Source organism: Pelodiscus sinensis, chromosome 4 (genome assembly GCF_052426305.1).
Source record: "Pelodiscus sinensis isolate ZL-2025 chromosome 4, ASM5242630v1, whole genome shotgun sequence".
Lineage (NCBI taxonomy): Eukaryota > Metazoa > Chordata > Testudines > Trionychidae > Pelodiscus > Pelodiscus sinensis.
Window position 1 is genome coordinate 60,446,822 of NC_143055.1, and position 24,748 is coordinate 60,471,569.

Below are 24,748 nucleotides of genomic sequence, written 5' to 3' on the forward strand. Positions count from 1 at the left end.
CAGCCTGCCTGCTAGCTCCAAATTTACTTGCAGAGCTGCAGCGGGTGGGTGTTCAGTTAACCGGTAACATTAACCGATAAGCTTCTGCTTATCAGTTTACTGGTTATACTCTAACATCCCTAGTGAAGACTTGCGAAATTGACTGCTGATGGCTCAGACTGCCATTCTGCTTCATCACTGGAAAATTTTTCTCTTTGACACAGCAGGGTTTGGACCTCATGATAATAAATCTAAGATAAGCTTGATTTGAGTTATGCTATTAATATAACTCAAACTGCATAGCTTAGCTCAGCTTTTCCCCCTAATGAAGCTAAGCCCCAGGCTTAGGGGGAACAGTGGATGGGGATTTTCTCCAAAACAAGAAGAGAGGAAAATGCATTAGATCCCAGGGCCAAATATAATAGGAAATATTCTAATTCCCCAGGTAGTTCCTTTTATGCCTACAGAGCGCTTGATCAATATAAGTCAGCTCAGAAACTGCAAAGCACAAGTAACAGGAACAACTAGACTGTCTCTGGTGAGGCTGAGCTACCTGTAGCCCCAGGCTATGTGGCATGGTCTTGGCCAGGACTCATTGTTTTTGCAGGTACAAATGAACATGGCTACCTCTCTGAGATGTGTTACCCAGTGCTGACCGTGATAGTCAGGAAGGAAGAGGACTGCTGAAATTCACCCCTGTGAGGGGCTGGTCACTTTCCAGCTTCAGCTGACATCCCAAGAATGGAACTTCAGAAGGTACCTGTATGAAATTCTATTTATTTTGGCTTATGTAAAGTACATAAAATTTCGTAGACTTTAAGTAAAAATATAAGCTCTTGTACTCCATTCCATAATAACCAGCACTTTGTCATTACAATGCAGACTGCAGGCAGATCTAGCTGCTATTTAGCTGCAACAACTGAAAGAAGAGAGGGTGCTTTATTTTAAATGTTTGTCTTTCAAAGCCTGGAACATCAAAGCCTCCTGCAAAATCCAGGAAAACTAGTTCAGCAACATTAAAGATTTGCATAACAACTCACCTGAAAAGATGCCCAATCAATTTGTTAATGAATTTGCATAAAGCTGTTAAAAGAGTTTGTCTGAGAAGCAACCAAAGGCCTTTTAGAACAATGCTGACATCTAGTGTGTGGAGCCTCAATGTGAATGAGGTCAGGTTTCAGAGGTAGCCATGTTAGCCTGTTTCAGCAAAAAATCCCCTGGAGACTGGTGGTGCCTTAAAGACTAACAATTTTATTATGGGCTGGCATAAGCTTTTGTGAGTTGCAACTTGCTTCATCAGATGCATGAAGTAAAATAAAAAGGAACAGATGGTAGGGATATCAAGATGGGACTGTTACATCAGAGCTGATTCAATCAGGGTGCAGGACCATTTGTTGTTGTTTTTAAGTTTTTTCAGTTAGGGTGGGCACATGTTATTCCTGGACACTTCCACTCTGATTGAATTAGTTCTGATGCAACACTCTCCTCTCTGTATCCCTACTATCTCTCTGTATCCCTACTATCTGCTTCTTTTTCTTTCACTTCGTGCATCTGATGAAGTGAGTTGCAACTCACGAAAAAAATCAGTGAAAAAAGGGGACTTAACGTCAACACAAATTAATTATCCTACCACTGAGTAAAGCTTTCTTCCTCCAGAAAGCCCTTGTTGAACTGTTCATCCAGCTAAGCTTAGACAAATGTAGAGAAATAGCTCTGGGACCTCCTTTGCTCCAGGGAAGAATTCCTGCCTTCAGCCAAACCTATTTTTTTTCCTCCCTTCCCTCCCCTCCCCTTATTTATTCTTGGATCTGGACTTCCAACACTCTTGTCATCTGAAGAAGTTGGTTATGCCCATGAAAGCTCATGATACCATCTACATGTTTTGTTAGTCTTTAAGGTGCTACTAGACTTTTTGTTGTTTTTTAAGTTTTTCCTCTTACTGACTAACTTGACTACCCCTCTGAAGCTTACTATGCCAGTAGTTTAACAATATAGCACCATCTAGTGGCTATTTTCTCTCTTGTTATATATCTGAAATGCTATCATGTTATACCTGCACACTGCTGAAAGCTTGTCTGTAGAGTCCTGTATGGATACAAAATTTTGTATCCGCATCTGTATCTACAAAAATGAGCCATGGGTGCAGATATAAAGCGGATTCTGTGTATTTGTTTGGTATATTATGCAAACTAATAGAAAAGCACTGAACTGATTTTTCAGATGAGGAAAAACACAAATTAAGGTTTTAAAATATGGTCAGTCAGTCCCTCCCTCTTGTCAGACATTTTCCTCCCATCTTTAAATTGTGATCAAGACTGTAATGAAAGAGATTTTAAGAGCTAAAGAGAGGAGTTCCAGAATTCAAAGCCAGATATAGATAAAGCTGATTTGGAGTTAGGTAGAAGTTCTCAGTTGACCTTGAATTACGTGTAAATAACCTCATTGCTCTACTTCTTTGTACTGAAGAATACAGACGATTATCTATCATCTACATTAACATTTGTAGGCTCCAACTAAACTCATGGTCCTACTAGGGTTGCCAGGTGTCTGGTTTTGAACCGGACAGTCCAGTATTTGAGTTTTCTGTTCGGGAAACAAATTGAGAAAATATAAATGAGGAAATATAAGTGTCCAGTATTTTCTAAATAAGATGTAATGTAGATTGTGATGTAATGTCAAGTGTGTCCGGTATTTTTGTTGAAACCATCTTGCAACCCTAAGCTCCTCTCTGATAGATACTGTATAGAGGGGAGGAGGGAATGTGCAGAGAAAGCAGGCAGGGCTGGAGAAGGACCCAGCCATGAACTTTGGTGGGGAAGGGCCCTTGGGCCAGAAATATTCCTTGTCTCTGGGCACTATGAGCCCATAGAACTCACCACCTATGCTCACAATCATGAACGCTATCATCTCATGATCACTTTCATCCAAGCTGCCTTCTGCTTTCAAATTCTCAACCAGTTCCTCCCTATTTGTTAAAATCAAATCTAGAATAGCCTCTCCTGCAGGAGCTTTCTTCATCTTCTGAAATAAAAAAAATTGTCTTCAATGCATTCCAAGACCTTGTTGACTAATCTCTGCCCTTGCTTGTTAGTTTCCCAACAGATGTCTGGATAGCTGAAGTCCCCCATCAGTCACCATCAAGTCCTGTGCTTTGGATGATTTTGTTAGTTGTTTAAAGAAAGCCTCATCCACCCCTTCTTCCTGGTTTAGGTGTTTTTTATCCTTTTATCTTTACCCAGAGACTCTTAACAAGTCTGTGTCCTTTTTCCATCTCAACTTCAAGTGTATACATTTTTTATATATAAAGCAGGACCTCTTCCCTTTTTTTCTCTGCCTGTCCTTCCTGAGCAAGAACTGTACCCTTCTATACAAATAAACCAGGTACAGGCAGACCCCGGGTTACGTACAAGATAGGGACTGTAGGTTTGGTCTTAAGTTGAATCTGTATGTAAGTCGGAACTGGCGTCCAGATTCAGCCGCTGCTGAAACTGACCGCCAGTTCTGACTTACATACAGAATAAACTTAAGAACCCCAAGCGTCCCCAAGTCAGCTGCTGCTGAAACTGATCAGCAGCTGATTCCAGGAAGCCCGGGGCAGAGCAACTTTGCCTCGGGCTTCCTGTAGTCAGCGCTGGTCAGTTTCAGCAGCAGCTGACTTGGGGACGCTTGGGGCAGAGCAGCCGGGGTGCTGCTGGGTTGCTCCAATAGCACGCAGCACCCCAGCTGCTCTGCCCCAGGCGTCCTGATTCAGCCGCTGCTGAAACTGACCAGCAGCGGCTGAATCAGGACTCCTGGGGTAGAGCAGCTGGGGTGCTCCTCGGTCCTACTGGACCAACCGGCAGTGCCCCAGCTGCTCTGCCACAGGCGTCTGGAGAAAAGCCTAGTCTGCTGGGGGGGAGGGAGGGGCATACTAGCTGAGCCCCCCCCCCCACCCCAGCAGACCAGGAAGATGCGGGCGGCGGACCGAGACGCGCCGCCTGGGTCCTCCGCGGCTTTGCTTCCAGTCTCCCTGGTCTGCTGGAGACCAGCAGACAAGGGAGACGGGGAGTAAAGCCTCTGAGGACGCCAGCAGCGGGACAGCCGCTGGCGTCTGGGCTGTCCCGCTGCCAGCTTCCCCCGAGGCTTTGCAAAGCCGCGGGGAGGGGAGGGGCTCAGGCAGCGGGGCTCCTGGGCTGCTCCACTGCCGGCTTCCCCCAGGCTTTGCAAAGCTGCGGAGGGGCTCGGGCAGCGAGGCAGCCCAGGCGCGCCTGGGCTGCTCCGCTGCCGGCCTCCCCGAGGCTTTGCAAAGCCGCGGGGGGGCTCGGGCAGCGGGGCAGCCCAGGCACGCCTGCGCTGCCCCGCTGCCTGAGCCCCTCCGCGGCTTTGCTCCATGTCTTTCTGGTCTGCAGACCAGGGAGATGCGGAGAAAGCCCTGGAGTACACGGGCGGCAGGACCGTGAGGTCCCGCAGTCCATGTCCTCCAGGGCGAGCCCCATTCGTAACTGCGGATCCGACATCAGTCGGATCCGCGTAAGTCGGGGACTGCCTGTATACATATTATCCTACCAAGTCTCTATGGTGACAACTACATGACAATTGTGTTTGTTTACCAGCAGTATGAGTTCTTCCTACTTATTCCCATGCTTCATGCATTAGTATCCAAACAACTAAGATACTGATTTGATTTAACCTCCCAGTTCTCTCTTGTTTCTCCTTTATCTCTGTTATTACAACACATGCTCCCTTAATTTCTCACCTGTCTCCCAGCTCTCCATGTTTGTCATTTACCTGTGGACTTTGGTCTCCTGCCCCAGTTGAACCTAATTTAAACCCCTCCTCACTAGGTTAACCAGTCTGTATACAAAACTCTCTTCCCCTTCCTCAATAGATGGACCCCATCTCTGCATAGCAGTCTTCCTTCCTGGAACAGCATCCTGTGGTCAGAGAAGCCAAAGCCTTCCTGGCAATACCATCTTCACAGCCAGGCATTCATCTTCAGGATGCATCTGTCCCTGTCTCAGTCCCTACCCTTGACTGGAAGGATTGAAGATAACATCAACTGCACTCTAAACACCTTCACTCATACTCCCAGAACCTTTTAGTCACGTCTGATTTGCTGGGGGGGGGGGGGGGGATGTCACAGTATCATTAGTGCCCACATGTATGAGTAGCATGGAGTAGTGGTCAGAGAGAGGGATGATCCTCAACAAACCCTCTGTAACAACTTGGATACAGGCCCTTGGCAGGCAGCATACCTCCGGGGATGCCATGTCAGCATGACAGATGGGTGCATCTGTTCACCTCAGAAGAGAGTCTCCAACCGCCACTACCCTACATTTCCGCATCGAAGTGGTGGCTGCAGAACCACTCCAGGATCTAGGCAGAGGCATAGGTAGAGGAAACAGAAGCAGTGTTAGTTCTGCCAATGCAGCTCTTCGTAACCATAGTGGCTATGATAGGCAGGGGTGCCATTTCAAATTTGGTGGGGAGCGGGAGCTGACCTGTACATGTGTGGTCGTGGCGGGGGGGCAGAAGAGTGAGGGAGGAGCAGAATGAAGACAGCGGATTCAGAAGTGCTACTGAGAATCTCAGTACAAACCAAAGAGCAAATTGCAGGGAACTGACCTCATCTGTCCTCCCCCCCACATCACCTCTTTCTAGGAGCTACTAAGATACTGGAAAACTCCAGTTTTTGGGCAGATAACTTAGCAATTAGATGACAGAATTGACAAGATTTTTTGATTCTCTTTCCCTCTCCATCTCCCCTCTTTTCCTGCTATTTATTTATACCTCTGGACCCCCCTTGCTCCATTCATCTGAAGAAGTGGGTTATGCCCATGAAAGCTCATGATACTACCTACATTTTTGTTAGTCTCTAAGGTGTTACAGGACCATTCATTGTTTTTTAATTTTTTTCAGTTACAGACTAACATGGCTACCCCTCTGAGATTTTCTTGAGTGGTAATAGCTATTTTAGATCCCATCATTATTGTATGTATAGTTGGGATTGTATTTTCCCCATGTGGATTACTTTGCTTTTATTAAACACTGAATTTCATCTGCCCTTGTGTTGCCCAATCTTCACCCAGTTTTGTGAGATCCCTTTGGGTATGTCTAGACTATACCTCTTTGTTGACAGAGAGATGTAGATTAGGCATGTCGAAATTGCTAATGAAGCAGGGATTTAAATATCCCGTGCTTCACTAGCATAAACATGGCTGCTGCTTTTTTCTGAAACGGAGATATTTTTAAAAAACGGCAGTCTAGATGCGGAGCTGTTGAAAATAAACCCTTTTTCGACAGATCCTGTATTCCTAAAAAAATGATGTTTACAGGATCTGTCGAAAAAGGGTTTATTTTCAACAGCTCCGCGTCTAGACTGCCATTTCTTTTCGAAAAAAATCCATTTAGGAAAAAAGCGGCGGTCATATTTATACTAATGAAGTGCAGGATATTTAAATCCCTACTTCATTAGCAATTTCGATGTGCCTAATCTACATCTATGGACAGAGAGGTGTAGTCTAGACACAGCCCCTGTGACTCTTTGCAGTCAGCTTTCGACTTAACTATTTTGAGTAGTTTTGTTTCATTTGCAAATTTTGCCACCTCACTGTTTACCCCTTTTTCAAGAACATTTATGAGAAGTTTAACAGCAGTGGTCCAAATGCAGATTTATCTTTTAAGTGGAGTAACAGACAATGTTTTCATGCTGCTCTAACTATCCTTCAATCACTTGAACAACAAAACCTTTTATCTTAATCACTCTACCTCCTCCAAAAGCAAAGCTGGGAGCAGCACAAACTCTATTGAAGTTAAGTACTGCCTCTGGCACTAAGGCCAAAGTTTGAAATTCGGGGGGGGGGGGGGGGTTCCCCTGTTGGTTAGCTCCGCCTCCTCCCCTTGTCACTTAGCCTCTGGCTTTTAAGGCCTTTTCTCCTAGGTTAGCCCTACCCCCGCATTAATCACATAGTGGGGAAGAGTGATCACAAGACTGACTGAGGCTGATCAAAGATGTTCAAGGCCGATCAAGGGAAGGAAGGCTCAGTTCCCAGAAACACAATCCCAACTGACCCAGTAACTGAAATAGCTAACGTAACCTAAATGAGAAAACTTAAAAAACAACAAATAGCCCTGCAGCACCTTAGAGACTAACAAAAAAATGTAGACGGTCTCAGCAGCTTTCGTGGCCACAACCCACTTCTTCCTTATTTCAAGTTTAGGGGGCCGTATAGACGCACGCTTACAGAATAACATGGTTACCCCGCTGAAACTAAATGAGAAAGAAAAACACAAACATTCAAGTAAACTCATCACAAGGTTATTACTTGCACCTTGTTCATTCAGAAGAGCGTTCTCTTTCTTTCTCACTCAAGCTCTCCTGTTTGGGGCTTCCCTGTTGGCTCGCTATATGTAACTATCGTAAAGCTTATAATTTAAAATAGACAAGATAGAATCATAGAATCATAGAATAATAGGACTGGAAGGGACCTTGAGAGGTCATCGAGTCCAGCCCCCCGCCCTCAAGGCAGGACCAAGCTCCGTCTACACCATCCCTGACAGATGTCTATCTAACCTGTTCTTAAATATCTCCAGAGAGGGAGATTCCACCACCTCCCTTGGTAATTTATTCCAATATTTGACCACCCTGACAGTTAGGAATTTTTTCCTAATGTCCAATCTAAACCTCCCCTGCTGCACTTTAAGCCCATTACTCCTTGTCCTGTCCTCAGAAACCAAGAGGAACAAATTTTCTCCTTCCTCCTTGTGACACCCTTTTAGATATTTGAAAACCGCTATCATGTCCCCCCTTAATCTTCTTTTTTCCAAACTAAACAAGCCCAGGTCATGAAGCCTGGCTTCATAGGTCATGTTCTCTAAACCTTTAATCATTCTTGTCGCTCTTCTCTGTACCCTTTCCAATTTCTCCACATCTTTCTTGAAATGTGGCGCCCAGAACTGGACACAGTACTCCAGCTGAGGCCTAACTAGTGCAGAGTAGAGCGGCAGAATGACTTCACGAGTTTTGCTTACAACACACCTGTTGATACAACCTAGAATCATATTTGCTTTTTTTGCAGAGAGTGAGATGGGAAACAGAAGTATGGGGTTGTGAAGACACATGACTGATTAAATAAATCCACTGTTTTATCCCACATCAATAGTATTGTTATAAACTACAATATTTTGTGTCATTATTGAAGAAAACACAGTGTTGATATTTGCAAAAGATGAGCTAAGGTGAAGCGTAGTTCTACATTCCTTTCTCTTTAAAAACTCCTCTTGCTTGAAGAAGGAATGTAGGGACTCAAGTTGCATGTTCTACCTACTTCTGTTCGCCTGTCACACATACTACACTGCATTAAATGGTCTTGAAGCTTCAGAGGATAGTCTGCACAGGATAAACTTAAAAACAACAAATGGTCCGGTAGCACTTTATAGACTAACAAAACATGTCGATGGTATCATGAGCTTTCATGGGCTGTATGCAGGAGGAGGGTGCGAAGAGTGCAAAAAAACTTCCCGTGGTCTTCCAAATCAGAATGCTCTGGCTAGCCAGCAATGCACTGCCCGAGTTGCCCTCCCCCATGCTCTGACCAGCCAGGAGAAGGCTGGGGCTGATTTCCCCACTTACTTGGGGGACCATTGGGGCACATTCACACTTTTGTGGTCCACATTTACAAAAAAAGCAACTCCCACAGAAATTCCTGCGTACAGGCCTGCCACTGGTACTGGAATTTAGTCCAGGATCCTGAACTCTGTGTGCCGACACTTCCCCACAGGGCTAGATTAACTCTTTTGTGCTCCTAAGGCTATTAGATTTTTGTGGGGTCCCTGTATACAAATCTTTTTCCTATGATACCTGTGGAGGAAGGAGGCTTGGCGTTTCCCCTATGCTCCATTGTGGGGTCAAAAATGAAGGGTTCAGGAGGAGGCTCCAGGCTGGGGTGCAGGAGGGGGTGAGGGTTCCAACTGAGGTTGGTAGGAAATGAGAAGTTTGGGATACAGGAGGGGGCTCAGGGCAGGAGGTTAGGGTGTGGGTGGGGAGTCTGGGAATTAGGATGTGGGAGGGGGTTCAGGGATGGGACTGGCACTTGGGGTGAAGGGTGTCGCTCCCGTTTGGTGGCGCAGTGGGGTTAAGGCAGGCTCCCTGCGTGTCCTGGCCCCACGCCGCTCCCAGAAGCTGCTAGTATGTCCCTTGTTGACTATGCCCCAGAAGGGTAGTTGGCTTCGTGTGCTGCCCTCATGATTCCCAACCAATAGGAGCTGCAGAGGTGTTGGCTGCAGGTGGGGGCAGCATGTGAAGCTTCCCTGATCACAGTGCTCACAGCTCCAGCCCAGCATGGGGAATGGCAGCATTCGGAGTTGCCATCCCCATCCATGCCAGGGGCTGCAGAGACGCCAGCTGGAAACCGCTTCCGTGAGCAGTGTAGAGCCACAGCATGCAGGCAGCCTGTCTGAGCACTGTCCTGCACTGCTGCAAGGTCTTTTTGAAGGGCTCCAGGCTGCAGCTCCTAAAGCCCCTGCATTAGTCCAGCCCTCCTGCCTCCTTAGGAAAAAGATTTAAAGGGGCCATGCTCACTAAACCCCAAAAGGGGTTACTGTAATGAGAGCTGAGACAATGGAAAGCTACCACCCAAGGCACTAGCCAGTGTGGCAAGGCCTGGACTGAAGCTAAGCCATGTGGCAAAGGGTTTTCCCTGGGGAGGGAAGGGTTGCATGCGTTTAGTGGGGGAGCATTGACTGGCTGCAGTTGTGTCTCTCTGGGTTTGAGAGAGGCAGAAAGTGCCTAGAAAGCCAGCAAACAGCAACAGAAGCTGTGATGAGCCTGGCCCTGGGTGGAAAACAAGAGACAGAACATTTTTGGGGCACAGTTCTTGCTAAAAAGGCAGAGTGGGATTTCTGCACAAGAAAACTGACTCTTTTGTTGTCTGTTTCTACTGTGTTCAGGGAAACCACACTGTGCATTCTTTGTAAGTAAACAGGGTTGAACAAAAGAAATATCTGATTTCTATCATAATTTCTCCCTCCAATTAAAACAATGTAGCAAAGCTCTAAAGATTGGTTAATTGCTCAAGCCAACAATATATAATTATGATTGGAATGTAAATACACAATGCATGTATTAGGAGTGACTAAATATTGAAAGATAAAAGGTTGGGATAGCAAACTACCAAATGCCAGAGGCCAGATCTATTTTGCATAAAGTAAAATCAGCTGAAATAGAATGGTAGTATGGCGGGCAGAGATGACAACTCTCAGCATACTAGGCTCCACTTTGAACAAGATGGAAGCTGCATGGCTCAGAATATAACACTGTATTCTGGACCATGGTCCACATTCTAGATCTTTGTGGGCAGCATTTGATCCCCCGCTGTACTTTGTCTATTTCTAATGTATTGTCATGGCACGTTGTACATCAACAGAATACAGAACTCCTGTATAGGAACCCCGATATTCATCATGGTGATATGGTATGTTTTGTACCAGGTACACCTTGTGAGGTATCATTTTACAAGTCTTGATCTGTTGAACATTAATATCTTGTTGGATTGTATGTATTATTACTGTATGTGAAAGGACACGGTATTACTCTACATTTTACTGAAATATGTTGTGAGGTTGGAAACACCTCTGAATGAGACTTTCAGTTACAACACAGGAGTAGCCATCAATAATCATGTAGGGTGAATGGCTCATCAACACTATATACAAAAAATATGAGACAGAGAGCGAGCGAGCCATCACTTGGCATCTCCCCTCCCCCCATCTCAACACCTGGATGAATGTCTGGAAGATAAAGACTTGGAACTGGGAAAGAGTGGTCCCAGGCTGGAACCGCTGGACTGAGGAACAGTAATCTACTTGTTCCATCTGTCAAGGTGAGAAAAGCTGCTCAATTCATCTCTTTGCTTAGATGAAAAGTTTAGGATCAAATGAAATGACAGCCCCCAGGCTACTACAAATACGGAGCTGCTTTTTATTAGCAATTATCTTTGAAAAGTTATGGAAGATGGGTGAGATTCCAGAGGACTGGAAAAGGATAAATATAATGCCAACCTATAAAAAGGGAAATAAGGACAATCTGGGGACTTACAGTACAGTCAGCTTAACATCAATACCTGGACAAATAATAGTAAAAAATAATTAAACATCAATTTACAAATAGCTACAAGATGCATCTCTCTTGTCCAGCACCCTCAGGACCTGACTGGGTCCGAACCAGAGAATATTCTGGAGCACGGGAGATCAATATTGTCTAGCAGCATTACAATACTTCCACTGCTTACTGGGCTGTTAGAGGACATTTAGGGGTAAAATAGAACTAAATAATAGCCCAGAACACTAAGAGCCAGGACTGGTGGCTATAAACGAACTTTATGCGATGGCAGAAAATTTGGCCATGCCCATGAAAAGTGGACATCCGGCTAACTAAAAGAATTCTGAACAACAGATGTTTCCAGACCAGAAAGTTCTGGATTAGAGAGGTTCAACCTGTAGAAGGTAATAAGGTGATTAGTAAGAGTCAGCATGGATTTGTCAAGAACAAATCATGTCAAACTACCTGAGTACTTTCTTTTACAGGGTAACAAACCTTATAGATGGGGGCAGAGGTAGGTAGATGTGGTTTATACCGACTTGAATAAAGACTTTCGATAATGTCTTACATTTCCTTCTCATAAACAAACTAGGGAAATACAACCTAGATGGATCTACTATAAGATGGGTGCATAACTTGTTGTAAAACCATTCCTGGAGAGTAGTTATCAATAGTTCACAGTAAGGTGGAAGAGCATATTGAGTGGGGTCCCATAGGGATCAGTTCTGAATCCACTTCTGTTCAATAACTTAATGATTTAAATCAGGGGTTGGCAATGTTTCAGAAGTGGTGTGCCAAGATTTAACTTATTCACTTCTATTTATAGAGCTACATGCCAGGTGGAGGAGGAGGGAGGGGAAGGCTGGGTATGGTGACCATATTTTCTGAACCAGCTGCAGCTAGGGAGAACGGTTTAATTTAAATTATTAAACAGATTAAACATTTTAACTTTCTTATGTTAGTTTATCAAACTTCATTTTAAATAAAGTAAAATCTTAATTTATGTCAAACACAAAAGGTTTCAATGTTTTCTTTATTTATGGCAGAGGTGGGGAACCTTTTTTTGGGTTGATGGCCACTGATCCACAGAAAAATCAGTTGGGGACCACACAAGTGAGAAGCAAAAAAAAAACCTCCTCCAAAACCTTCCAACCCTCACTGATGTGGTCCCCAAATGAGACACCTCACTCCTTTGGAGCTCTAGCCTCACGGGCTGAGGGTAAGGGATAGGGAGCACTGAGGTTCAGGGCTCCCCATAGGCCAGATTTACTTCTCTGGGGTTCTGGAGAACCCTCTTTAGGCTCTGGGATGGAGTAAAAAATGAAGGGTTCAGTGTGAGACACGACTACCAGAAAGTAGGCTAGAGATGGGGTGCAGGATCTGGGAGGGAAGTAGGCGCAGAAGGGGGAGAGGTTGCAAGGTCTGGGTAGGAGATAGGCCACAGAAGCAGGCTCAGAATAGGGTGACTGGCCAAGTGGGGGATCAGGAGCAAGGGAGGGTGCAGTGTCTGGCTGGGAGGGAGGGTGCAGGAGCAAGGAAAGGTGTTGGAGCAAGCTGGAGGTGTGGAGTCTTGGTGGGGGAAGGGGAGTGAGTGAGGGGGATTGGGGTGTGGGTGTCTGGGCATGAGGGGGGATGCTTACTTGGCTTCACGCCCCCTTGCAGTGGGGAAAGCCTCACATGTCACCGCACTGCCATTCTCCCAGAGGGATAGGAAGGGGGAGGGAACTCAGCCCCCACTCCGCCCCTACACACAGCAGAGATCCTGTGCAGCTGCAGAATCAGCTCTGGCTTCCCGCTCAGAGAGCATGCAGGGGAAGGGGGTGTAAAGAAAGCCCCCGCCTTCCCCATCAGACCTCGCTCATGGCTGAGAGTGGCAGTGTGAGCAGTTCCGTATGCTGCCACTCCCCCAGCAGGGTGAGGAGGAGTGGGAGGAAAGAGAGCAGCAGAACACGGAGGGCACCTGCCAAACCTGAGAACGTCCAGCCTTGTAGTGTTCCAGTAGGGCTCTGCGCAGCCCCTCCTGTAGGTAAAGCAACAGCTACAAGGCACCGAGTTCCAGGAGTGGCTCCGCTGGGTTTTTCACGGACCCAGAGCCCTGCCCCCTCTGGCAGCAGCAGCCATTGTAACAACAAGTGGCTGCCTGGAGCTGGAGGAAGAGGCTGTGCGGCTGGACCAGGGCCTCGTGGGGCGGAGGTAGTCCCGTGGAGGGAAGAAGGAGGACATGCAGTGTGTGGTGGGGGGCAGTCACAGTGGGTGGTGGGGGCTCGCCAGGACTCAAAAAATATTCTGGATTCCAGAAACTGCATGCCACTGTAAGCTACCCTGGCTGCCTGCTGTCAAAGTGCCCAGAGCACCTACGTTTTCTGGGGGCAGGAGGTAAGGAGGCCATTGCTGCTGGGCCGCATCAGTGTGAGCCTAGCCCATCCCGGGAAAGGGAAATGGCAACACACAGAGCAGGAGGGAAGGGGGGGGGGGGGGGCTAGTGTTCCCTGCACGATGGATTGGGCGGGGAGGTTTACGTGCCAGTGAAAATCATCTTGCATGCCACTTATGGCACACGTGCCATAGGTTGCCAAACCCTGATTTAAATAAGGACATAGAAAGGACAATTATAAAGTTTGTGGATGATACCAAGCTGGGGGGAGGGTTGCAAGCGCTCTGAAGGAGAGGATTAAAATTCCAAGTGATCTGGACAAACTGAAGAAATGGTCTGTGGTAAATAGGATGATGTTTAATAAGGGCAAATGCAAAGTACTCCACTTGAGAAGGAATAATCAGTTGCACACATATAAAATGGGACATGACCGCCTAGAAAGGAGTTCTGCAGAAAGGGACCTGAGGGGTGGGCATAGTGGATCACAAGCTAAATATGAGTCAACAGTGTAACACTATTGTTCAAAATCTCTCATATTATTCTGGGATGCATTAGCAGGAGTATTGTAAGCAAACATGAGAAGTATTTCTTCCACTCTACTTTGTACTGATTAGACTTCAGTTGGAGTAATGTGTCCAATTTTGGACTCCACATTTCAGAAAAGATGTGGACATCTTGGAGAAAGTCCAAAGAACAACAACAAAAATGCTAATAGGTCTAGAAAACATGACCTATGAGGAATATTGAAAAAATTGGGTTTGTTTAGCCTAGGGAAGAGAAGTCTGAGAGGAGACATTGATAACAGTTTTCAAATACATAAAAAAGGGGTTGTTACAAAAAGGAGGGAGAAAAAAAGTGTTGTCCTTAACATCATTGAGCAGGAAGGGAGGTTTTGTTGGACATTAAGAAAAGCTTTGGAGCTGGCAGGGTGGTTAAGCACTAGAATAAATTGCCTAGGGAGGCTGTGGAACCTCCATACTTGGAAATACTTATGAGCAGGGCTCGACAAACCGCGGCGAAATCCACTCGCCAGCCCCGCACTGCGCATGTGCCAGACTCACATTGTGCATGTGCGCGCCGCCGGTGAACGGGGCGACCAGCTGAAATCTACTCGCCACGGGCGAGTAGATATACTGATTTGTTGAGCCCTGCTTATGAGCAAGTTACACAAACTTACCTCACAGAGATGATCTAAATTAGGGCTACTCAACTTTGGAAGCCCTGGGGGCCACAATGATACTCACAATACATGCCAAGGGCCGCAACTTAAGTGTGGTTGCATATACATGCAAATATATATATGCAAATAGCTTCTTTCACACTGATGGGCATGAATATAAAGATTAAGCCTTAAGCCGCGGCGCTGGACCCAAACGTGGCCAGTGAGAGCCAGTCAGCACCTCTCAGGCTCTGCCCACAAGGCTAAGCAGCCAGCACTTCCCACAATGCCTCGGCGCTCCTAGCATTGCCTCCCTGGGGGCTAGAAACGCTGTACCCGTATGTTCCAGCCAGCCTGCCTGCTTGCGTCTTTCAATGCTCAGCCCACCTGGGAGACATCTCGCTGTTGTGGAGCGTGTTTCCAGTGGAGGCCATGTTCAAAGGATCCCACCCGTGAGCTGCGTGTTGAGCCCTGCGTAAACCCAAACTGCACCGCGGGCCACAAACAAATGGGCTACGAGCCACGCGTTCAGGAGCCCTGGTCTAAGTCCTGCCATTAGTGTAAGTGACTAAATGAGATGACCTCTTGAGGTCCCTTCCAGTCCTATACATCTATAATTTATTGGAGCAATATAAATGGTAGTTAGATCCAAGAGAAAATTTAGAGCATGTCCGTGGAGTCTCCGATGGTGCACAATATTGGTGTGAGGGATTTCATATTATTTTCCACTCCTTCCCATGGTTAAAAAATTCTCACTCCCAGACTGAAAGAATTACTGACAACAGACTCCAGGCTCTAATAGCAATAAGAGAGTTTGTACGCTGCTATTGTAATGCTAGAGTTTCCCATGCCATCTGGGGGCTTTGTGCAGACAGTGTGTTTACAAATGAATGTGACCCAAACACTCAACATTGCTTGGCGGGGATGAACTCTAGTGCCAAATTCTCTCTGCCAAGTTAGACTGTTTGGCACCAGTCCCATTCTTCAGGGGAATTGCCTGCACAAATACAATTTAATATTGTATAGAGCCACAGTTACAGGGCCAAATACAATTTAATATTGTATAGAGCCACAGTTACAGGGCCAGCTGTACCATTGACTTCTCTGCTGTAGCGGAATCTCACGATCCTCCCATTCTTAGACATGTCCTTGGGCCACAGTACCCTGTGTATCAAGTGTGCTTAGACAGCAGGTCCAATTGGATTCGGTACCTTGAACCCCCACCCAGTAACCTGGGTGATTCACACTTCACCCCGGGCACCTCTGAGAGACAATGCTTTCCCACTCTCAAGCACAGAGTCTGAGTGTAGAAAAGAAACTTAATACAAAGTTTTAATAAAAAATTGGCATTAATTTGGGAAACTACCACAAACATAAATATAAATCAGGAGTAAAAGTCCCACTACAAATAGGTCAAGCTGTATCCTTTTCCTCTCAGTTTCTTAAGTTTAGAAATCTGAATACCCCCTTCACACGCCAACCTGTCTCTGCAGCCTTTCAGAGTTGCTAACCTGGAGTTCAGAGGCACATCCACAGAGTTCACCTCCCATTTTGGGTGGGAGAGGTAAAGAGGCATCTTACTCACTCCACTGGTCACTCATAGCCTCAGACTCTACCAAGTGCAACATCAGCTCTGGCAACCCCTTTGTGGTCCCAACCCACAGTTTCAGAACCCCCGATCTTGGTGAAAGACCCTAGACATAGGTATGCTAATTTTGCTTTAGCTCAACAGACAGGCTGTGGCCTGCAGGTCCTTTGTGTTGTGACTAAAATATACTCTAATATAAACCTGTAAACCTATTAGAATAGAACAAAGAAACTCATAAGAAAATAGGAAAAGATATATAGGCAAACAAGTGGGCTAGCCTTAAATATATCTCATATCTGATATGTATGTCAGTTCATTGCCAGGACACTTCTGTGGATTAATTATTTACCTGTGGTATGAACATCCCCATAAACTCTATTTTCAGTGCCCCAGATAGCTGGGGTTTTCCATTAAGTCATTTATTTGTGCTAAGTTTATCTGTTCAGAGTTCATAGGTCTCAAGTCTCATGCTAACTTGCTGAAGTTAATGTCTTAACACTTACAGGATATAGGACACAGCATGTTTCTTGCATTACTGTTGAACATAATGCAAAGCAGTGGTGTGGAGTGGGCAGGAATGGGGGGAGTGGGACACGAAGAATGGGAGGGGTAATCCCTGCCACACCTCACTGGCCTGGAACATGGGGGTGCAGCAGGGAACTCCCCGGCCCAGGGTGCCAGGGTGCAGCAGAGCACTCCCCACTCCCCGGTTTGGAGACACATGCACAACTAGATTGACATAAGCTGCCTTCCATTGAACTAACTTTGTAGTATAGGCCAGGCTTAAGCCTTGAATTCTGAGGCTAACACAACTATAGGTAGAAATCACCTCTCTCTGCTCCCCCAATAACTACACATAGCTGGGGTACAAACAGGCCAGCTGACAGAGGGGCAAAGTGGACAATTGCATAGGGGCCCAGGTGATTTAATAGGGTTGCCAGGTGTCTGGTTTTGAACAGGACAGTCCAATATTTGAGCTTTCTGTTGGGAAACAAATTGAGAAAATATAAATGAGAAAATAGAAATGTCCGGTATTTTCTAAATAAGATGTAATGTAGATTGTGATGAATGTCAAGTGTGTCTGGTATTTTTGTTGAAACCATCTGGCAGCCCTATGATTTAAAGGGACCTAGGTCCTGTAGCCACTGTTACAGTAGCAGTGCCTGGGAGATCAGCGCCCTTTTACATTACTAGGGCAGGCTGCAGGGTTCCTAGGCATGCTGCTGAGTCCCAGCACCCGCTGGGGACTGCAGAACAGATCTGTTGGGCCGGTGGTGCAATTTCATCTTCCTGGTGAAAACTGACACAAAGAAGTTGTTAAGCACCTCTGCCATGTCCACATTTCCTGTTGCTGGTTTTCCCTCTTCATTGGGGAAAAACACCCTGTCTTGGTCTTCCTCCTGATTCTAATGTATTTGTAGAATGTTTTCTTGTTACCCTTTTAGTCTCTAGGTAGATTAAACTCATTTTGTGCCGTCGCCTTTCTAATTTTTCCCCTACATACTTGTGTTATTTGTTTTTAGTCATCCTTTGTACTTTGACCAACTTTCCACTTTTTATAAGACTCCTTTTTTATTTTTAGTTCATTCAAGATCTAGTTAAGCCAGGCTGGTCTCTTGTCATACTTCCTATCTTTTCTATGTAGTGGAATAGTTTGCTCTTGCATCCTTAATAACGTCCCTTTGAAAAACTGTCAACTGTCTTCAATTATTTTTCCTTTTGCTTCTCATGGCACCTTATTTAAGAGCTCCTTGTGTTTACTAAAGTCTGACTTCATGAAATCTGTTGTCTTTATTTTGCTGTTCTCTCATCTACCATTCCTTAGAATCGTGAACTCTTATCATTTCATGATCACTTTCATCCAAGTTGCCTTCTGCTTTCAAATTCTCAACCAGTTCCTCACTATTTGTTATAATTAAATCTAGAACAGCCTCTCCCATTCCAAGAACTTCTTGGATAATCTGTGCCCTGCTGTGTTATTTTCCCAGCAGATGTCTGGGCTAGTTGAAGTCCCCCATCACCACCAAGTCCTGTGCTTTGGATGATTTTGTTAGTAGTTTAAAAAGAGTCTCATCTACCTCTTCTTGATTAGGTGATCTGTAATAGACCCCTACCATGACACCGCCCTTGTTTTTACCTCTTTTAACCTAACTCAGAGACTCTCAACAAGTCTATCTCCTATGTTGATCTCAACCTCAGTCCAAGTGTATACATTTTTAATATATAAGCCAATATATAATATATAAGCCTCCCTTTTTCCGTGCCTATCCTTCTTGAGTAAGCTTTACTTTTATATACCAATATTGCAATCATGTGTATTATACCACCAACTCTCTGTGGGTATGTCTACACTACCACCCTAGTTCGAACTAGGGTGGTTAATGTAGTCATACGAACTTGCAAATGAAGCCCGGGATTTGAATTTCCCGGGCTTCATTTGCATGTTGCCGGGCGCCGCCATTTTTAAATGTCCGCTAGTGTGGACTCCGTGCCCGCAGCTACACGTGGCACGAACTAGATAGTTCGGACTAGGTTTCCTATTCCGAACTATCTGTACGCCTCGTTCCACGAAGCCTAGTCCGAACTATCTAGTTCGTGCCGCATGTAGCTGCGGGCACGGAGTCCGCACTAGCACTGATTTCTTTGCTTCAGTCTTCACGGCTGAGGACGTTGGGGAGATTCCCGAATCTGCACCGTCCTTTGTGGGTGATGAATCTGAGGAACTGTCCCGGATTGAAGTGTCATTAGGGGAGGTTTTGGAACAAATAGAAAAACTTAATGTTAACAAATCTCCAGGACCGGATGGCATTCATCCAAGGGTTCTAAAAGAACTCAAATGGGAAATTGCTGAGCTATTATCTGTGGTTTGTAACCTATCCTTTAAATCGGCTTCCGTACCTAATGACTGGAAGGTAGCCAACGTGACACCAATATTTAAAAGGGCTCTAGAGGCGATCCTGGCAATTACAGACCGGTAAGTCTAACTTCAGTACCGGGCAAATTAGTCGAAACAATAGTAAAGAATAAAATTGTGAAGCATGTAGAAGAAAATAATTTGTTGGATAAAAGTCAACATGGTTTCTGTAAAGGAAAATCCTATCTTACTAATCTATTAGAGTTCTTTGAAGGGGTTAACAAGCATGCGGATAAAGGGGATCCAGTAGATATAGTATACTTGGATTTTCAGAAAGTCTTTGACAAGGTCCCTCACCAAAGGCTCTTGTGTAAATTACATGGCCATGGGATAAGAGGGAAGGTCCTTTCTTGGATTGAGAACTGGTTAAAAGACAGGAAACAAAGGGTAGGAATAAATGGTAAATTTTCAGATTGGAGAGGGGTAACTAGTGGTGTCCCCCAAGGGTCAGTCCCAGGACCAATCCTTTTCATCTTATTCATAAATGATCTGTAGAAAGGGGTAAGCAGTGAGGTAGTAAAGTTTGCGGATGATATCAAACTGTTTAGGATAGTCAAGACAGAAGCAGACTGTGAGGGACTCCAAGAAGATCTCACCAAACTCAGTGATTGGGCAGCAAAATGGCAAATGAAATTTAATGTGGATAAGTGTAAAGTAATGCACATTGGGAAAAATAACCCCAACTATATGTACAGTATGATGGGGGCTAATTTGGCTACGACAAATCAGGAAAGGGATCTTGGAGTTATCGTGGACAGTTACTGAAAACTTCCACGCAGTGTGCAGCGGCGGTCAAAAAGGCAAATAGGATGCTAGGAATTATTAGGAAAGGGATAGAAAATAAGACCCAGAATATCTTATTGCCCCTGTATAAAACTATGGTACGCCCACATCTTGAATACTGTGTACAGATGTGGTCTCCTCACCTCAAAAAAGATATTTTGGCCTTGGAAAGGGTTCAGAAAAGGGCAACTAAAATGATTAGGGGTTTGGAACGGGTCCCATATGAGGAGAGGTTAAAGCGACTGGGACTTTACAGTTTAGAAAAGAGGAGACAGAGGGGGGATGTGATAGAGGTATATAAAATCATGAGTGGTGTGGAAAGGGCCAATATAGAAAAGTTATTGATTAGTTCCCTAAATAGAAGAACTAGAGGACACCAAATGAAATTAATGGGTAGCAGGTTTAAAACGAATAAAAGAAAGTTGTTCTTCACACAGCGTGTAGTCAACCTATGGAACTCCTTGCCAGAGGAGGCTGTGAAGGCTAGGACTATAAAAGAGTTTAAAGAGAAGCTAGATAATTTCATGGAGGTTAGGTCCATAAAAGGCTGTTAGCCAGGGGATAAAATGGTGTCCTTGGCCTCTGTTTTTCAGAGGCTGGAGAGAGATGGCAGGAGACAAATCGCTTGATCATTGTCTTCGGTCCACCCTCTCTGGGGCACCTGGTGCTGGCCACTGTCGGTAGACAGGATACCAGGCTAGAAAGACTTTTGGTCTTACCCAGTACGGCCGTTCTTGTGTTCTTATGACATTTAAAAATGGCGGCGCCCGGCAACATGCAAATAAAGCCTGGGAAATTCAAATCCCGGGCTTCATTTGCAAGTTCGTATGACTACATTAACCACCCTAGTTCGAACTATGGTGGTAGAGTAGACGTAGCCTGTGATACCAACTATGTCATAGTTGTATGTATTTACTAGCATTTCTAATTCTTCCTTCTTAGTATTCATATTTCTTGCATTTGTATACAGACAACTAAGATACTGATTTGATTTTGCCCCCCCAGTTCTACCTTGTCACCCCTTTTCCCCTGCTATTATAGCCCAAGCTCCCTGTAATTTCTGACCTGTCTCCCAGGTCTCCATGTTTGTCATTTACTTTTGGGCTTGGTCACCTGTCCCCATCTAACCTACTTTAAAGCCCTCCTCACTAGATTAGCTAGTTTGTATCCAAATACTCACTTCCCCTTCCTCAATAGGGGTGTGTCTAGACTACATGCCTCCGTCGACGGAGGCATGTAGATTAGCCAGATCGGAAGAGGGAAATGAAGCCGCGATTAAAATAATCGCGGCTTCATTTAAATTTAAATGGCTGCCCCGATCTGCCGATCAGCTGTTTGTCAGCAGATCGGGGCAGTCTGGACGCGATGCGCCGACAAAGAAACCTTTCTTGATCGACACAGGTATGCCTCGTGAAACCAGGTTTACCTGTGTCGATCAAGAAAGGCTTCTTTGTCGGCGCATCACGTCCAGACTGCCCCGATCTGCCGACAAACAGCTGATCGGCAGATCGGGGCAGCCATTTAAATTTAAATGAAGCCGCGATTATTTTAATCGCGGCTTCATTTCCCTCTTCCGATCTGGCTAATCTACATGCCTCCGTCGACGGAGGCATGTAGTCTAGACACACCCCAGGTGAATCCCATCTCTGTTTAGCAATTCTTTTTCCGGGAACAGCATACTGTGGTCAAGGAAGCCAAAGCCCTCCTAGAGACACCATCTTTACAGCCAGGATGCACCTGTCTCTGCCTGGGTCCCCCCCTTGGCCAGAAGGATTGAAGAGAATACCACCTGCAATACAAACTCCTTCACCCGTACTCCCAGAGACCTGTAGTCACTTTTGATATGCTCAGGGTCTCTCCTGGCAGTATCATTAGTGCCCACATGGATTAGCATGGGGTAGTAGTCAGAGGCAGGGGCGGATGAGAGTTTTGCGGGGCCCAGGGCAGCACAATTTCGCAGGGGCCCCCTTCGGAGAAAAAATAGAAAAAAGGCATCCCCCCTGTGCCCACTCCTCCGTGAGCCCCACTCTGATCATGTGAGCTCCCCTCTCCTAACACCTCATCCCCTCTCCTAACACCTCCCTCTACACACCTGCCCTGCCTCTCTCCTCTGGTGCTGGTCCCTCCCCTGCAGGTGTCTGCCCTTCTGCTTCACCCCCAGAATCCCCTGGCACCTGCACCTTCCCTTACCCCTGCACCCTCCTGGTGCCTCCCCCTTCCCTCACTGCTCCTGCCCCCTATGCCCTCTTTTTCCCTGATGCCCATCCCCTCACCACTCTCTTCCCCCATGTCCCTCATGCCCCTGTGCCCTCCCACATGCCTTGCTCCATCCCCAGCTTCCTCATGCCCACCCCTCCTTTCAAGCCTTCTCCCAGCACCTCCCCCTCCCCTCTTTGGCCCCCAATGCCCTTACCTTCTCCCCTCCCAGCATCACCCTGTCCCCCCTTCCACTGACACCTCCCCTCCTGCCCTTTTCCTCATTGTCTCCACTTGGCCCCCTGGCATTTGTCTCTCCTCCATGCTGTCCCCTAGTGCCTTCCCCTTTCTTCTCCTGACCTGCCCCCCTCCCCTAAGCACAAGCCCCTTCCTCTGCCATCCACCTTTTGCCTTCCAGTTTGCAGGGCAGCTGTGACCCCGGCCCAGGCTCCAGACCACGTGCTGAACAGAGCGATGCAATGCTGGGCTCCATGGTTTTAAAGTCCCAGGCTGTGACATCACGCCATGTCCGGGTGTCTCCCCTCTCAGCTGTTGTGCAGTATTTCAGCATGCTGCGCATGCCCTCCCTCGGCCCCGCATGGCCCATGCTGGCACTGGGGAATTTAAAATGCGAGGTTGCGGTGCCCCATCACAATCCCCCTCCTCCTCCTCCAAGAGCCGCCAGCCGGCCCTTCGGCGGACAGCCCACCGGGAAATTCCCGGTATCCCGCCGGGCCAGTCCACCCCTGACGCTGGTGTGGGGCCTATTGAAGCACGGGGCCCAGGGCAGCCGCCCTGCTCACCCTGCCCTATATCTGCCGCTGGTCAGAGGGCTGGATGATCTTCAACAATCTTTCTCTAATGTCTCAGATATGGGCCCCTGGCAGGCAGCATACCTCCCAGAATACCATGTGAAGACTACAGATGGGTGCTGCCATCCCCCTCAGAAAAGAGTCTCCGAACACCACTATCCTATGTTTCCTTCTCAAAGTGGTGGCTGCAGACTTCCCTGCCTTGGAGGTACATGGCTTCTCCTCCTCCTCCTTAGGGGGTGATTCTTTATTTCTCATATCCAGGGCAGTATAACATAGCATTAGTTTGGATATGTGAATATTTTTCAGGTCACACATTTCTGAGAGGAGATGCCCACACTGTTCTGTCTCTGTGTCACTCTCTCTCTCACATCTATTGTCCTGTCTATTTCACACTCTCTTATACACACATCATTCTGTTCCCACCCAATACACACATGCACACTGTCCTGTCCCTGGGTCTCTCACATTCTCACACACACGCTGTCCTATGTCTCACACGCACAAACTCACACATATTTTGTCTTGTCTCTGCGACACCCTCACTCCCCAACACATACTTGCATTATTGTTATTGTTTCCACTTGGTATTTCCTGCAATGCACAGATATTCTCTGTAATTTTATTCTTTCAAAGTGTGCTATTTTAGAGTTTTGAATGGTCTGTGCATTTCATAATTTTTATTTCTCTTTGAGTAGTAAGTTCTTGTCCTAGCTGGAGTAATTATACCTACGGTAACTTTTCAAAAATATATATTACTAGAAGATTTACCCAGAATTGCTTGGGTCCTTCAGGGCAGGAGGTTGGAGGTGAGGGTGAGGATGCAGGATTCAAGGCAGGTACTTGGGCATGTGGAAGTCTCAAGGCAGGGGGCTTGGGTGTGGGGGATGCAGGAGTCATGGTTGGGTGTAAGGAGCATCTCAGGGCAAGTGGTGGGGATGCAGGAGTCAGAGCAAAGGGGTACAAAAATCCAAGTATGGGGCTGGGAAGTGTGGGGAGAACCTAAGGGGAGGAGGTTGGGGCACCCAGCGGATGCTCCTTGGGGTTGGCCAGAGTGGCGGAGGCCATACTGCCCACAGAGCAATGGGGGCATGTTTGCTTGCTGCTCCACTGTGGTCATTCGGGCATATGACTGTTCCTGCTATCACAGCCCTCCCTTCCATTTGATGAGAAACAATCATGTACCATGCACAGCCCATTGCCCTGGCCCAACCAAACCCTTACCATGAGTTAAGTTATGATAGGAAGAAGCTGCATAACAAATTTGGTGGTCTTAGTTCTTACTGTTTAGGAGTTCTTGAACAGACTCACAAGTTGATAGATGGGCAGAAAGACAGGCACACACATGCTCTCAAAAATATAATAGATATCTAGGATTTTTGTTTCTAGGGATGGTGCACATGTGTACGTACTTCATTGCACATAAAATGTATTGCTTACATACATGAAAAATGTAAGAAGGAACATGGCAGTAGCACAGGCAAAGTACGACTGAAATGTCAGGCGGACTGGCCATAGGAGGAGAAGTTAAAAGGGGAAAGGGAGAGAATATAGGATAAAGAAGTCCCAGAGTCTTACTCTTTCTGTCTGTACATTTGTTCTGCACTCATATGCCATAGAAATGAGTGTGGAATCTCTGGTCTGGCAGATATGCACAAGGGGAATCAAAGGACTGCTACAGCTTGGTGCCACTGCATAAGATGTGAGACTTGGGAGAAGCATAGCAGGAGGAGTTCAAAGGAGATCAATCTCTGTATGGAAAATTATAGATTTTGGGCTTAAATTGATCACCTTGTTTGGTAATGGGTGGGCAGGAGGAAGCTGAATTGTTGTTTATGGGTAAAATTAACATGTTTTTCACGTGTG

General features: G+C 46.2%; 1 protein-coding gene across 1 annotated transcript in view; it reads left to right on the top strand.

Moving 5' to 3' along the window:
- Window positions 1-583: 583 nt before the first annotated feature.
- ENPP6 (ectonucleotide pyrophosphatase/phosphodiesterase 6) overlaps window positions 584-24,748 on the top strand; it is a 94,696-nt gene continuing 70,531 nt past the window's right edge. Inside the window, exon 1 of the mRNA XM_006130175.4 lies at window positions 584-735. The gene's annotated coding sequence lies outside the window, so the exon portion shown is untranslated. The remainder of the gene's footprint in view (window positions 736-24,748) is intronic.